The sequence below is a fragment of the Bos grunniens genome, chromosome 13, assembly GCF_055505025.1.
Source record: "Bos grunniens cultivar Pamir isolate PY7600 chromosome 13, Bosgru_T2T1.0, whole genome shotgun sequence".
NCBI lineage: Eukaryota > Metazoa > Chordata > Mammalia > Artiodactyla > Bovidae > Bos > Bos grunniens.
Genome location: NC_141177.1, coordinates 17,985,313 through 18,001,721, shown reverse-complemented (window position 1 = coordinate 18,001,721; position 16,409 = coordinate 17,985,313). Strand labels below are relative to the sequence as shown.

Below are 16,409 nucleotides of genomic sequence, written 5' to 3'. Positions count from 1 at the left end.
TGCAGTGCAGTCAGCAACAGGAATTGAATGAGGTTGTCCAGGTGTGTGCTGTGCGTGCCTCTCAGGTTCTCAGGTTTCCCAGTCCTGTGGGAGGGGAGCCACAGCTGCCTCCCGTCCCTCAGCCTGTGTTGGAATCAGCTGGTATATCACCCGCCCACTCCTGGGAACCAGGGAAGACAAAAATCTATATTCTGGAGTTAAAAGATTATTGTTGCTTGTCTCACTATAAGAAGCAGTCCCAGGGAGGGGAAGGGACAGGGGGTGCCTAGCACTCCAGAAGACCATGTCAGGGCCAGGCAAGAGCCACCGCCCTGCCTCCCCGCCCAGGTCTCCCACATTTCTCTGTCCCTGGCCTGGATCACCTGGGGAGAGCTGGTGCACGGAGGCTCCGTTTGGCCAGTGTAGAGGACAAGAGCCAGAAAAGTGGTCCCAAGTGGTTGAAGCTGGACCCGGCTTAGCTGAATTGGGCTTGGAAAACACTCTCTGACCAGCGATTTGCCCTCCCAGCCCTGGGCCGGGCTCCGAGAGGATGGGAAAAACCAGACAGACAGGGCCTCTGCCCCTGGGAACTCAGGCTCTGACAAGGGAGACAAGGCCTACAATTATGAGAGACTGTGTGACAGTCTGTAATTAAGCATCTGCTGAAGAAGGGCATTGTCTGAGGAGGAAGAAGTGAGCGTGAGCCAGAGGAAACAAGAGCCCTTGAGAGGGGGACTGGATTCAGAGACTGGCATTGGGGCTGGCGTGCCTGGGGATGGTTTCTCCAAAAGCAGAGGTGCGGGGGCTGGACGTGGTAAGCACGTATTTTGGAAACAGTGAGTAGACAAGTTTAGCTGCCGCTCTGGGAGGGCCCAGAGGGTTGTAGGCCGCATTGAACTTGAGCCGAAGAGCAGAGGCTTTGGAGAGCCATGGAAGGTTTTAGAGCCAGAGCAGCAAACTGGAGGCTTTTTTTCAAGATGAGTCAGGCTGTGTGAGTGGGACTGAGTGAAAGTGGTGACGGGAGGAGCTTTGCAAGCATCCTGGAGAAGGGAGAGGGCGGGGTGCAGGTGGAGCCCATGGGAGGGGGAAGGGCCAGTTGGGGTGCAGAGGATGTGTGTTCTCTGAGGAGAGCCCAACTAGGGGCCTGATGGGCCAGTGGGAAAGATGCTGGGTGTTGCTATTTGGAGCAGGAAATAACAGTCTGAGCGCATTGCTCGTCCACCTGCTCTGTGCCAGGCTCTGTGCCAGGGCCTCCATGGGTGCTCTCGTGAAATCCTCTAAATAAGCCTGAGGCAGACAGACTTACCATCCCCCTTTTACAGATAAGGAACGTGTGGCACAGACCCAAGGCTGACTGCAAACACTGGCTCTCCCAGTTCAGCTCGCCTTCTTAGAAAGGAACCTCCTACTGTTAGGGTCCTGGGAGTCTGAACCTTCTTGACCCTTGAATTGAGACCCTTGAATTAATACATCCCCTGGGCTTCCCAGGCAGCGCTAGTGGTAAAGAACCCGCCTGCCAATGTAGGAAATGTGAGAGACCTAGGTTCGATCCCTAGGTGGGGAAGATCCCCTGGAGGAGGTTACGACAGTTCACTCCGGTATTCTTGCGTGGAGAATGCCACAGCCAGAGGAGCCTGGTGGGTTATAGTCCTTGGGGTCGCAAAGAGTCGGACATGACTGAAGTGACTTAGCACACATGCATGCACAAATATATCCCCTACAGCCCACACCCCCCGTGGTTTCTAAAGACCTAGAAGACTGGGCCTGAGAACCAGCTCAGAATTCCTTAAGGTGGAAGCCTCAGAGAACTGAAGGGCCTTCACATCAGCCGTTTTATTCACCAGGCTGTGAGCAGCCTCCAGAGCTGGGCCTCCTGTGTCTGGTCCAACTGTGGGCACGTCCATGACTGGGCACACTGGAATTCTCCTCTGGCCTCCTTCCCCACCCTGAGAGAGAGTGTTCCCTGGCCCAGCCACAAAGGCAGGAAGGGACTTGTCCAAGGTCCTCTCACCACAGGAGAGCCAGGTGATGAAACCCAGTTCTCCTCTCCCAGGCTGCAGCCAGGGATGCCCACTGGGCAGAGGGAAGGCGAGGGTGAGTGGCTACCAGGGGAGGCAGCGGTGGCTGGTCACAGTGCGCGGCTTGGAAACCAGTGGCCAGCCCTCTGTGTGCCCCCTTGAGCAGAGCCTTGGCTGGGGGTCTTGGCACAGCTTCCATGCCCCGCTCCCCACTCCTCCCTTGTCTGCAGTAAACACCCCTGGAACCCTTGTGCCAGTGCTAGTGATAAGTCACGAGTCTTATCCGACTCTTGCAACCCCATGGGCTGCAGCCCACCAGGCTCCTCTGCCCATGGGATTCTTCAGGCAAGAACACTGGAGTTGTTTGCCATTTCCTCCTCCAGGGGATCTTCCCAACCCAGAGGTCGAACCCACGGCTCCTGTATTACAGGCTAATTCTTTCCCACTGAGCCACCAGGGAATACATTGGCATGTACTCTCTGAGCCTTGGGGTTTACAGGGTACAATTGTAACTGCTCCCACAATTTTCATATCAGAAAGCAGGGTAAGAGTTTCGATGAGGGGTTTTTGTGCTCCTTTGGAACAGACTGAGCCTGAGAAGCCTGAGAAATTATGCAGACATTGGAGGAGTGAACTAGAGCGCCCCTGTGCTGTCCCTTTCGATTGTAGTCATTCATTTGGTCAGTGCTTTACCACTTGCCAGGTGCTTTGTGGTAAATGTGATCATTCTCAGGTATATTCATTCTTTTTATTTTGCTCACATCACATAGTTTTGGATCCTTAATGTTTGTGTAGCCCGTTTTTGATTTGCAGAGAACTTACCCACCTTATCTCAGATTCTTATCCAGCCCTCGGAGATCACTACTGTTCTTGTCATCCTCATTTTCCAGAAAGTGACTTGACCAAGGTCACTCTGGGATTTACTGACTGAGCTGTTGTTCACTTCTTCAACAAATATTTATTAAGTGCTTGCTGTGTGCCAGGTGATGAGCTGGGCCTGGGGATACAGTGACCAGGAGAGCCATCTAGAGACTTAGCTTCTGACCTCCCAGAGTCCACCGAACCTTTAGGGTCTAGCAAGGATCCACCCCAGTGCTCCTTCCCCCACCCTGGGCTCTTTCCACTGCAGAGCCCTGGAATTTGGGCATGAGGCTTAACACCTAAATTGTTGTAGCCTGTGAGCCTTCAACCTGGAGCGTCATGATAAAGCAAGCCAAGACAGCAAGTCTCCGCAAACTGAACTTCAAGAGTGACAAAGGAGGTCTTTGGTAATGACTTAATTATTAACAAGAAGGTGAGGGAGGGCATCTCTACAGAAGGCCATCTGCTTCTCCCCAGGGGGATGGAAGTCGCCCAAGGGCGGCCGTACCTAAGATCCTGGCCTGAATTTTCTGCCACCTCCAAATATTTGATTACAGTCTGCACAGATGTGGAGCCCTGTGGCCATGTGCTAAGCTGGGGTCCCTCCTTGCCTCCTTTAATATTAAATGAGACAAAGTAAAGGCATATCGTAGGATATCAGTCTGGAAGGAACTCTCCCAGCCTCCTCACTTTCCCATGAGTGGGAACCATGTATCAGAGGGGAAGGGACTTGCCAGTAGCCCATATGGAGAGAGATTCTTTTCCCCCTTTCTGTCTTACCAGCCCAGCTTAGTTTCCCCAGTCCTTCTGGAGGAACTCCCCCCTCCCAACTGTACCTGTTGAGCATTCAAAACCCTCTTCAAGTCTTTCTTATGCCTTAAGGCCAAGTTTTTTCCCCCTGAGTCTTCCCTGCTACTTTCTCCCCTGCCAGAGCCCTGTGGTGTCCAGGCGGCCTCCGTCTGCTCTCGGAGGCTGACCACCTGTTCTGCACGGCGACCAGCAGCCCTGAGGAAGCTTCAGAATCCAGATGTCTGGGCCTTGCCCCCAGGGAATGCAACGTCTGTCACCTAGAAGAAAGCTTCCCTGGGTACATTTTGCTGGAGTTCTTTTTTTATGTGCAAAAGTTATGCTTCTCTTGAGAAAGCAATCCACGTAGGTGGTTAAACATTTCAAACTTGTAGGGGAAAAAAATGTCCAGTGACAGTTGTCTGTCTCCCACCCAAGCTCCTAGATAATCACTGTCAAACAGGCTTGGTGTTTTCCTCCAGAAATATTCTGCATACGCGGGCAGCTGTGTCCGTCAGTACATCCGGTTTTACTGCCTGCTGCCCCTGCTGTTCTGTTCCTTGTCGTCTTCACGCAAGACTGTCTCTGTGGTAGGTATTCCTGCGCATGGCCGTGCAGTCCGCTGGTGGATGGGCCATCCATTGTTTATCTGGTCCTCTGCTCAGGGACTTTTACGTTGTTCCCAGCCTTGCTGTTACGAACACCGTTCCCCACTCGGCCGTATGTATGTGGGCAGGCATCACTGTGGGAGCCATTCCTGCAAGTGGAATTGCTGTTTCCAAGAATCTGCGCACCTAAAATTCTATTACCTTCTTTTGCATCCTGAAAATCTGTATGTTTTATAAAGCACTGTGGTTAGGTATTGACATGACTGAGCGACTGAACTGAACTGAACTGATGCTGATCCAGCCCAGAGAGGGGGAGGCCGACCAGTGTCACTCAGCAGTGGTCAGCCAGTGAGATGTCTCTGGAGTAAGGTTCAGATGGTTGGGGGGGGAATGAAGGGAAGAGGTGGGTTGGGGGACACATCAGAAGTGGAGCCAGGATAGGGGGAGGGATGCTGTTATAGGTACCTGGGGACCTGTTTGTGACTTGGTCTCCAGGGAGAGATGACTGCCCCTACACACACACACACACACACACACTCACACTCCTCCTTTCTCTGCTTCTCTGGTGTGTGCCACACCTGCTTGGCAGCAGCTAGGCCAGTGAGCTCATTGGTCCAGCAAATATTTACTTAGCTCCTGAATCCAGTTCTGGTTTGGCCACTATGTCTCTGTGCCTTTCCGAGCCTCAGTTTTCCTCATCTGAGAGATGGGGAGGCCCCTCCCTGCCTTTCTCATGTGACCAGGCTCCATCTCACCAGTGGGGAGATGTGGTAAACCAGCCAGGGGGAAAAACTCTGAAAAACAGATGGCAGTGGTCTTAGCCATACCGTGCTGGCACCCCGGGGTCAGCAGAGAGTGAAGTTTGGACCCACCCTGGGTGGGCTGCTGTCATTCTTGGCAGATGGCCTTGACCCTCGAGTCAGGAGTTTCCAGGCAGCTGTTGGTGTTTCCTCTTGTACCAAGACTGGGTCGGGCTCATCTCTGGGGTCTTCCTGACTTTACTCTGTCCCAGGGGCTTCTCAGGATAAAAAAGTTGACAGGTTGGAGAGAGACAAGACAGGAAGATGAGGGAGGGTCTCCACACGGCAGCCAGAGTTTTGCATCCTCCCACAAGCCCACAGGAAGACCCACAAGGATGACCCAAAAGGTCATCCTCTGGTCATTTCTGCAGCTCCTTGTCAGTTCTCAGTGGTGGCGGGGATGAGGAAGGGGAAGTTCTGTCCTTTTTCTAGTTTAAAAGGACACTTGAAATCACTAGCCGAGTTCCTCCTCCTGTTTTATCAGTGGGGAGACTGAAGCTGAGGTTGAGGCCCTCCTCCCAAGTGAGAAGTCAGGTGTTCAGCCCTTAACTCTCACTATCTCTCCCACGTTGTCCCCGTCTTTAGTTTCGCTTTGGGGTTAAAACCCAAAGTGAAAGAAAAAGATAAAGCAGGAAGCAGCCGCCCGAGACCCAGCCCAGGCCACAGTGGGCCCTGGGGGGCCTCACAAGGCCTCGCTGGCAGGGGAGCAGGCCTCTTTCCGACTGGCTCCCACCCTGGTTCTGGGGGCCTGGCTGGGTGGGGGCCGGGCAGGGCCCCGCCAGGAGAGGCGCCAGGCTGCAGACAGGCGGTGGCCTCCTGGCTGGGCCCACGCTGTCTGGGAGACAGCCAGTTCGACGGGTTCCCCCCGGTAAAGTCAGCCTCTCCCAGGTGTGGCCCCAGGTGGGAAGCAACTGCCTTTGAAACTCCCGTCCTTCCGGGGCAAGGCTGGGCTGGAGCTGGGCCCGTGTTGGCCTGGGAAATCAACCCTGGCTTCCCGAATCCAGCTTGCACAGAGCAGTTCCAGTCTCTCTGAAGGTAAGAGCTAGCGCCCGTCTCCACTGAGAAAGCTTTTAAACTTTCAGTCCCTGTGGGCACTTACCTTACCCCCTGGCGGTTTCAAGGACCCAGATGGCCTGAGAGCCTTTTGTCCTGATTGTGCTTCCAGCCCCAGAGGCTTAGAGAGGATGGGGTGTGGAGAGCAGGAGCCAGGCTTCTCCAGGAGTTGATAGGTGGCCTCCAACAAGCCCCTGGATCTCAGGTTCCCCATTTGTTTCTTGGCAGGAGCTAGATCCTTCTAGCTCTGCCGTTCAGCCAAATCGATCTTGGTCCCTCGGGAGCTAGTGATAAAGTTCTAACACGCTTTGGGTTCACCCGTGTGTTTCAGAGATGAACTGTTGCCTGACTACCTGGGGTCTCAAGTTCCTGTTTCTCTGTGCTTTTTCTAAGGAAACTCTCAGCCTTGCCAAAGCAGATATGGTAACAATTTGGTTGCTTCAACAAATAGGAATTTTTGTCCACCTCTCTTCCCCTCCTCTGCACAATCCCAAGGTCCCCAGGCACAGAGCCATGTTGGTTCAAGTCTGCTCCGGGGGGCACACACTGAGCACACAGTAGGTGATCTGGACATTGTGGCTGAGCGACTGCACTGCCGATCCACACTGGACCGTGCTGCTCCCATGGGAGGCAGAACCGGGCGCTTACAAAGCCCAGCCGTATCCCGAAGCCCACATGCCAGGGGCCGTGCAGCCCGTTAGCTAAGAGCATAGATCTGGAGTCATACTGCCAGGATCCAGATCCTAGACTGCTGCCTGGAGCTGTGAGGCTTTGGCAAGTTGCTTAACCTCTCTGGGCCTCAGTTTCTTCATCTGCAAAATAGAGGTGATAATACTGATACCACACGAGTCACAGTGTGAGGGTGAGAGTGAGTGTGTGTGTATGTATGTGTGTAAAGCACTCAGCTCGGTGCCGGGCACAGTGGGAGCACTCAAGAAATGTTAGCCCTGCTCTTATTGATATCCAGAGAAGATTTGGAATATTTAAAGACCATCCCTGTCCCATGCCTGAAAAAGTTCAGATGCACCTGGTATTTGGAGAGGAGTTGGTCATCTGATGGCTCTTTGTCGAGTGTGGGGCTCTGATGGGGAAGATGAAGCCAATCAAGGCAGGCTTTAGAGAGGACCTCAAAAGCTGGGCAAACTCTAAGTGGATGGAGATTTTTAGGTGAGGGTGCCTAGGGTAGGAGAGAGAAGGCAGGGGCTGGTTGTCCAGGGGCCTGGGGATCTGAGTCAGGCTAGAGAAGCCTGCTCAGGGCCGTCAGAGTCCACCAGGCACTCAGCCAGGGTTTATTTCGGCATGGTCATCACTCCATTGGGCAGTTTGCTTCCTCAGGCTGTGTTGAGGAGTCTGCTCTTATGTGTTGTGAATACAGTACAAGATCCAGGCTCTCCTGGAGCATTCTTGCCTTCCCAGGCTGCATGAGGTGCTGTCGGCCCAGCACAGGGAGTGGTAGCAGTCAGGAGGTGTCAGCCTGCAGGGTGGGAGGAACTGGGCTTGTCCGACAGTACCTATGAAGGCAGGGCAGCCAGCGCTACTGTACCACAGCAGTTTCCTCAGAGGGGGCACGCGCAGCAGTGTGTGGGAACAATCCAAGGGAGGAGGACTTGGGTTCATCCCAGCCAGCTCCTCCCCGCCCCCACCTCCACGCCCCTTTCCAAACAATCGGCCATTCATGCCAGGCGCTGAGCCAGGGGAAGAAGAGGGAACAAGACAAACTTGGTCTCTTTCCTCAGGGAGCTTGGAGATCCCATCTGAGCAAGTACCCATGCACAGGATACTGTATAATTGAGATCAGAGCCCTGAAGGAAACATAGTTGCTGAGAAAGAGGATGGGGAAGGCACCTCAGGGAAAGTGGGGTGGAGGATGGGAAGGAGGCAGGCCAGGGCAGATTGGGAACTGTAAGGGGCAAGATCCTGAGGTGTAAGGCGTTTGGTGTATGGAGGGAACTGGGACAGGTTCCGGTCTGAAAGGGTCTGCAAGGTCAGGGCCGGGTGGCTGGGCTTGGTGAGTCTGGTTAAGTATCATCAGAGCTTCCAAATACTTACATCATCATCACTGTCATCATCAAGTTTCCATACTGATCATTAGTCATCAAGAAAAGCTTCTTCAGCACTCCCTGCTTACTGCTAACGCCCTTTCACATACTGCTTCAGCAGTGCAGAGCCCTGTTGCTTCCCTTGCTGAGGGAGGCGGGTTGCAGTTAGTACTACGTTCTTAGAAGTGATGGAACAGAGAGGTCAAGTGACTTAACTGGAGTCACACAGCTTAACCAAGATTTGAAATCCTGATTCACTACTCTTTCTTTTCTGCCAACTGCTTTTGTTTAAGAAGGCCAAAGCAGAAGTTTCTGCTGCTTTTTAGCCAGATTGCCATTCCAAAATGGCTCATGATCAGTCGTACCCAACTCTTAGCGATCCTTTGAATGGCAGCCTGCCAGGCTCCTCTGTGGGATTTTTCAGGCAAAAATACTGGAGTGGGTTGTTGCCATTTCCTCTTCCAGGGATATTCCTGACCCAGGGATCAAACCCACGTCTCTTGCATCTCCTGCATTGCAGGCAGATTCTTTACCCACTGAGCCATTGGGGAAGCCCAGTTTAAAAGTTTTTGTGTAGAATGATGTCATAGTGATTGTGTTAGGGCACTGGGATTAAAGTGACTTTTTAACTTTTCTATACTGTTATATATTTATAGTTCTTTTTTTATTTTAAAAAATATTTATTTGCGTTGAGTCTTAGTTGCAGCACACAGACCCTTTAGTTGTGGTGCGTGGACTCTGGAATGCACAGGCTTCAGGAGTTCGGGCACACAGGCTTATTGCTCTGTGGCATGTGGGATCTTGGTTCCCAGGCCAGGGATCCAACCTGCATCCCCTGCATTGCCAGGTGGGTTCTTAACCATTGGACCATTAGGGAAGTCCCGAGTTTTTAATTTTGTAACCTCCACATTTACCTTCCTTCTATCTCCTTTCCAAGGTTCTGATACTAACACATCCATCTCTAGCCTTGTAGACCTCCAGTCTTTTTAATTTTCTATTTGCATTTTTAAAATTTTGTTTATTATTTAATTTTGTCTGCACTGGTTCTTCATTGCTTAGCTCAGGCGTTCTCTAGCTGGAGCAGGTGGGGACGGCTTTTCGTTGCAGTGTGTGCGCTCCCCACTGCGGTTGCGGAGCACACGCTCTGGGTCTGAGGGCTCAGTAGTTGCGGCTCCCGGCTCTAGAGCGCAGGCTCAGTAGTTGTGGTGCACGGGCTTAGTTGCTCCACAGCAAGTGGGATCTTCCGAGACCAGTGATCAAATCTGTGTCCCCTGCATTGGCAGATGGAATCTTAATCCACTGCACCACCAGGGAAGCCCTATTTGAATTCTGGTGTTCCCCCCACCTTTTAAAATTTCTGTTTCCTGAATCTCAGGAAATAGTCTCAGATTATTAGTCAGCCCCTGCTCATAAATACATTTAAGTCAGATCAGAAAAGTCATGCTTAAAGTAGCTTTAAACATTTTATTTGTGACTTCTGGATTTTGGTGAAAAATCAGTGTGATGACTGGGGCTCATTTGTAGAGGATTCCTCAGTGGACTCTCACTAGCCTATTTTTTTTTTAATTGTGGTTAAGTATACATAAAACGGTACCGCTGAAGCTGTTTTTAAGTGCACAGTTCAGTAGTATGAAGTACAGTTCACGTCTTGTACAGCTATCACTGCCCTCCATCTCTTTTTTATCTTTGCAGAGCTGAGACTCTGTACCCGTTCCCTCCTCCTCCAGCCCCTGCAAATCGCACCTCTACTTTCTGTTTCTGTGGCCGGGTACCTCATGCACTGGCCCATTTTAAGGAGGTATATTTGAAAGGAGGAGTAGGTGGTGTCTGAATAACAAACTCTTTGGGTTAACTCTCCAAGTTAATGCACACTGCAGCCCTCAGCTTTATGTGGCTGGGTTCCAGCAGAATTTTTAAAAGGCTGCTTATGTCCCAGGAGGGCTGTCTCCCCAGAGGCAGCCTTGGTTCCCACGCCCGCGGTGGCTGTGTGGAGCCTGGGCACAGCTTCAGGATCCTTCTTAACACAGGCAGGTGCTATAATCAACCAGAAGCAGCACACCCAGTGGAAACTGTGCCATCCCCGCCTAGTGCCGTGCCCAGCCTTTATAGATCAGGATCAGTCCTAGGAGGGGAAGGGACCATTTGAGGGGTAAGTGATATCACAGGTCTCTTTGTGAGAGCAGAAAAGGGCCTGGCAGGACAGCCCAAAGCCTGGGGGAGGTGGGTGATAGGTAATGCTTGCAAAACATCGGACAGAGCAGCTCCAGAGGGGTGGAACGTAAGGTCAAGGTCAAGGTCAAGTCCACTTTCTCCAGGTGCTCTTCAGAATGCTGGCTCGGGCTTGAGGTCTGTATAAAATTAAACCAGGCTCCTCCATCCATGGGATTTCCCAGGCAAGGGTACTGGAGTGGGGTGCCATTGCCTTCTCCACCAATACAGTATACTAACGCATATATATGGAATTTAGAAAGATGGTAATGATAACCCTATATGCGAGACAGCACAAGAGACACAGATGTATAGAACACTCTTTTGGACTCTGTGGGAGAGGGAGAGGGTGGATGATTTGGGAGAATGGCATTGAAACATGTATATCATATATGAAATGAATTGCTAGTCCAGGTTCGATGCATGATACAGGGTGCTTGCAGCTGGTGCACTGGGATGACCCAGAGGTATGGTACAGGGAGGGAGGTGGGAGTGGGGTTCAGAATGGGGAACACGTGTACACCCGTGGCGGATTCATGTTGATGGCAAAATCAATACAATATTGTAAAGTAATTAGCCTTCAATTAAAATAAATAAATTTATATTAAAAAAGTAAATGCTAGCCGGAGTCTGCCAGCAGAAAGGGGAGACCAGACTTTCTGCGGTGACTTCTAAGCTCTATAGGAATGTGTGTTGTCAGTCTCCTTGCCAGCAAACTTGTATTTTTGTTGTGCGACCAGATGCTGTGAAGGTTGGTTTTCTGGAGACTGAAACCTGGAAGGTTTTCCCTCCCTTAGTAGATAGCTTGCTGTGTGATGCCGAGCAAATCCCTCAGCCTCTCTGAGCCTCCATTTCCTCAGCCGCACAAAGGGCAATGGTGGAGACATCTCCTTGTGGGGATCAAAAGGACCTCGGACAGCGGCAGGGCCATAGCCGCCAATGCCTGAGCAGGCAAAAACACCGGTACCTATGACTATTAGTCGCTAATATTCAACCAGTCCTTACGGGGGGTCTCACACTGTGCCATTGCAAGGGCAGGGTTCTGTGCATGGGGTTTGGAAGCTGCTGACCTTCCCTTGGGTACGTGTTCTTTCAAAGAGATCTTCCCAAGTGTCGCCATATTGTGCTTTTAGAGGCGGTCGGGAGAAACATCGAGTAGAGACGGGCATGGTGGCGTGAGGGGGAAGGCCCTGCAGCCCTGCGCTGCTTTGGGGGTGAAGTCAGAGGATCCCGCCTCGTGAGTGGCAGCAGGCATTCTCTGGGGGGACCCCTCCTGGGTGCCACGGACATGGGAAGCACGCGGTCCTTGCCTTCCGGGGACTCAGAATCTAAAGGGAGAAGGAGAAAAGTAAGCAAATCTGTGAAACAGTGTGATGGCAGAGGCCTGTGACGTCTCTAAACCCCGGTGGGTGACCCAGTGAGGGGCACCGGGCCGGGGTGGGAGGACAGTCAGGGAAGTCTCAGAGCGAGGAATGCTCGGAGTAGACCGGAACGGGGGGAGGCAGTAGGGTGCAGGAGGGGTGATTCAGGCAGGGAGCAGCCATGCAGAGGCCTGGACACTGAGAACATGTGGGGTTGGCATGGAGAGGGGGGCAGAGAGGAGTTAGAGGGGTGCTTGGCAAGGCAGTGTCACCAGAGGTCACTACCCTAAAATATTAACACAGCCATGCAGGCGTGGCCTGGGGGATGGGCAGGCAGCTGGGGTCCTCAGGGCCCTGAATTTTCCTGAGCCTGCCCCCTGGAGGGACAGGACACCTTGCTTCTACCCCAGGCCAGAAACCCCCAGCTTCTGGGCCCTCGAATGCTTGGAGGGCCTGGGGTCAGACAGCTGCCCTGAGGGCCCCTGGCTCCGATATACAGGCCCCTCAGGCAGTTGTATGGAGAAGGAAATGGCAACCCACTCCAGTACTCTTGCCTGGAGAATCCCATGGACAGTGGAGCCTGGCAGGCTGCAATCCACGGGATCGCAAAGAGTTGGACACAGCTGAGCGGCTAACACACACACAGGCAGTTGTAATGATGGTTCCTCACCTGCCAAGCCCTTTCCCATCTGTGGGAAGATGAATCTTGTGGCAGTCCTAGGGCAGTGAACAGGGCGAGCCCGTATCCTTCCCTTCTTACCAGTGGGAGCCTTAGTCATACCATGAGTCAGTGCAGAATGGTGCTCACACTCAGGGCCTCCCGACCTACAGGCTTCCCCCAACTCAGCAGCAAGTATGGGGGGAGGCAAGAGCCAGGATAGCCAGTGCCAGCCGCTTTCATGTTCTCAGGAGGGGGTTTCCCGTCACAGTTAGGGGCTCTGTGCTGCCAGACTGTCCAGAGGAAGTCCAGGTCCAGCCCTGACTGTGCTGTCTTAGAGGTAGTCCTTCCTTATTTCCTCTGCAGCTTGGCCATCTGAACATTCTCCTCCCCCTCCTCTGATTGTTAGAACCAATTCTCTGGAGGCCAAAACAGAATTGAACAATGAATGTCATGCACACAAAAAAGATGTCTGATGTCACGTCGAGAACTGAGTGTGAAGTAGGGAAGCAAAGAAAGAGCAAACATCTCAGGCCTGGGAGGCATCTTAGAGGCCACACCTGTGGGAGCGTGAGTCCCTCCCTGCATCCATTGTGCCTGGGTCCAGCCTAGTTGACTGCCTCCCAAGCAGCTTTGCCCCTTAGAAACCCCTCCTTAGGATGAAGCAACATCTGCTCCCCCTGGAGCCCCACCTTCGTGCCCCCCTTTGGTTGCACTGTGATGACCGGGACCATGTGTGTATGTGACAGTCTCCTAGGTATTTGAAGACTTTTCCAGGCTCCTACTCCAATCTCTCAAAGCCCCCCGACCCGTCGTGTTAGACTGGGCACGGCTCTTGGTGCACACGTGTCATACCCTATCTGTGGTAGATCTGTGACACAAGTCACTAGTCAGTTGCGGTAACTCTTGTTCCCTGGCAGCTAGGGCTTCCCTGGTGGCTCAGATGGTAAAGCATCTGCATGCAATGCAGGAGACCCAGGTTTAATCCCTGAGTCTGGAAGATCCCCTGGAGTAGGAAATAGCAACCCACTCCAGTATTCTTGCCTGGAGAACTCCATGGACAAAGGAGCCTGGTGGGCTACAGTCCATGGGGTGGTAAAGAATTGGACATGACTGAGCGACTAATACTTTTTCTTGCTGTTCAGTCAGTCCCAGGCTTTCTCCTGCAGTACTCCACGTGGCTGCGCCCAGTCGGTGGAGCTTTACTTTATTGTGAGTTTCCTGAGGTCAAGGACTACGCATCCTGGGTCCCTGGTGCCCACCAGGGGCCAACGTGTGGCCTCACTTGTCATAACAGGAGGATGGATTAGAAACTTCTCCCCAGTGCAAATTGTCCACTTCTCATCAGGCTCCAATTTGGCAACGCCCCTGTCCACAGTCACCAACAGTCCCCACTGCTTTACCCAGGAGCCCCCTGGGGCTGCCGCCTCCCTGGTCCTGCACCTTCCTCTGGTGGTATAGCCTCAGACCGTGTCTGTGATCCACCAGAGTCACTGAGGCATTTTCCCACGTGTCTGCTGCTTTGTGTAATTGTCTAACTTGGGATCCTGAACTGAGGACCTTAATATAAGCTCTGAGGACCAGGCCCTCTCCCTTCCTGTGTCCCTGTCCCCAGGCCTGGCACCATGGAAGGCGGCCGGCCTGGGCTGACCTGAGCTGAACTCACGGTTTTCCCCATTCACTGCTGCACCGTTCATCTCATCTTGTCTCTCGGCCGCCCAGGGTTCTTGGCTCCAGATTCTGTCACCCGATAGGCCACCTGTCACTCCAGGCGCAGTGAATAAGCCTATTAACACCGTCTTTCTATTCCGGGATTCGCTTGGTCATTCAGAATGATGAAAGAGGCCAGCAATCGAGGTGCACAGGGCCTGGCAGTGTCTGGCTTTGCACACTGGACGCAGGGTCCTGTGACAGCTTGTCAAAAGCCAGGCTTTTTGTGACCCGTTACCAGGGTTTGACGTCAGCCCTCCAGGAGTGAGGATGGTTTTAGAGGCTCTTTCTTTTAACTGGCACTTCCCAGGCTGGGCTCCTGGGACCTTAGAGTTTTGGAAAGGCCACAGTGAGGTTCACATGCTAGAGCCAGCATTTGACAAGTCAGATAGTATTTGAAAAGCCAAATCTTGGATCCTCCACCCCCTACTCCTCCGCCAGGCCAGGCAGGGGCTGTCCACGTCAAGTTTTTGCATTGGGCTGGAGCCATAGTGGCCCTGTAACGGGCCATCTTCTACTTGTCAGCACCTCCTTACTAGAGTTTATAGCTTTAATGTACGAGAAAAATCATGATTCAGTAACCACCGGCATCTCTTTAAAGCTTGGATTCCCAGTTTTGGTGGTAATAAGGTGTCCTGTGGGGTAGGGCAGGGGCCTCAGCAGAGCTTCTGGCAGAGCCAACTCTGCAGGCAGGTCTCCAGGGAGAAATAAAAGGATGCTTGCAGGAGATTCCATCACAGAACGGGTGGTAAGGGGTGAATGTTGCCTGATAGGTTGCTGACTGGATGCAGTTGCTGTAATGGTAGAAATGTTTTTTGAGAAACAGCATGCTGGTTAGGGGCTGGAGGAGGTGGGGCTTGGCCACAGGTGGGTGCCTCCCTGAATGTCTGGAGCCGGTGGTCTCCAGGCTGGGAGGCAGGGTGGGGGGCGGGGGGCATGGGGAACACCACACTTACAGCCCCAGGCGAGGTCGTTGCTCTGGTACCTACTCTTCAGGGAGCGCATTTGCCTTTCTGACCCTCAGTCTCCTCATTTGTACTATGAAGAGGTTGAATTAGTCTGGTGGAGCTCAAAATACCACATGGGGAAATGGTATTTCTCCCCCACATGGAGGGGAAAAGGAAAATGGAGCCCCTCCAAGGGCCCTGGCTGGGAGTCAGCCAGCCTCCCCAGGCCCTCTTGGGGGTCCCCAGAATCTGGCTTGAGACTCACTGGAATTACTATCTCCTCAGACCCTGGAATTTGAGAGTTTCACATCCTCGTTCCAGTCACAGTACCCCGTCAACCAGCTGTGTGACCTGGGACAGGTGGCCTCGCGTCTCTGGTCTCTGCTTTGAGGCTGTAGTGAGATTTAGCCAAGCTGGGAAAGTCCTGAGTGACTGGGAAACCTGTATCAGGGGTTCTGGTGTTTTCTGGTGAAGGGTCAGAGTGTCCAGGACTGCACATCCAGGGGAGAAGGGCGCTGGGTGGCCATGATCACAGGCAGAGCAGGGCACCTTTTTCGTCCATATGCTGGGGCTCTTGTCCAGGGGCAGCAGAGCCAGAGGCACCCAGCTAACCCACTCAGAGGATATTGCCAGACCTTGTGTGAGGACCAAGACTAGGGTCCTGACTGGGGAACTGGCCTGGCCAAGATCTTGCAGGCCTGGCTGAGTGGCACCTGCCTCCAGCCCTGGGCAGGGTGGTGAAGCAGCAGCTACGAGTGCCGGCTCTGGAACCAGAAAGCCGGAGCTCAGATCCTGGCCACCTGACTTGGGGCTGTTCGCTACGCTCTGAGCCTCACTGTCTTCCTCTTTGAAGTGGGAACGATAGGCCTGGTGAGGAATTGATGATCTGATACAGTTACATCTTTTCATGCTAGGCCAGTTCACGGCCAGCCCTCCGTCTGGGGAGATGCCCTGGAGCTTGTGAGTCATCTGACTGGCAGCTCGCTGTCCTCAGAGAACCAGCTGACCTGAACTGTGGGTCTATCTGGAGGGCATTGCTTAACCCCATCCTCCAGCCCCTCCGGCCTGAACGTGTCAGGACAGAACCACCTCAGACCTTGAGCCCAACGGGGATGTGAGCAGGGCTTTCTAAGGAGCAGCTGTCTCTGGAGGGCACCAAGGCTGTTGCCCCAGCAACCGAGCAGGTCCCTCCCAGGCAGCTGCTCCAGGGCCTTGAAGAGGGGGCAGCCATTTGTGTTCCTGGTAGGGCTCTCCCGTTCCCTGTGCCCTGGTTCCATGAGCCTGCAACCAGACCTGGCCTGCCACCAGAAGAGGTTTCTTTGCTTTCGCCCAGCAGACCTGACATAGTGCCAGAGGGGCCTCCTGCTGCCTCCATTTCAAA

The 16,409-nt window shown here is 53.1% G+C and overlaps 1 protein-coding gene across 18 annotated transcripts in view; it reads left to right on the top strand.

Moving 5' to 3' along the window:
- DLGAP4 (DLG associated protein 4) overlaps positions 1-16,409 on the top strand; it is a 143,233-nt gene that overhangs the window by 81,419 nt on the left and 45,405 nt on the right. Inside the window, exons 1-2 of one of the 18 annotated variants that reach the window (XM_086331970.1) lie at positions 2,136-3,265; positions 3,790-3,945. The exons of 15 other annotated variants lie outside the window; for them this stretch is intronic. The gene's annotated coding sequence lies outside the window, so the exon portion shown is untranslated. Of the gene's footprint in view, positions 1-2,135; positions 3,266-3,789; positions 4,235-5,674; positions 6,088-16,409 lie in introns of those variants that run through there. 2 more of the 18 variants (XM_086331971.1, XM_086331963.1) reach the window with 2 other exon arrangements.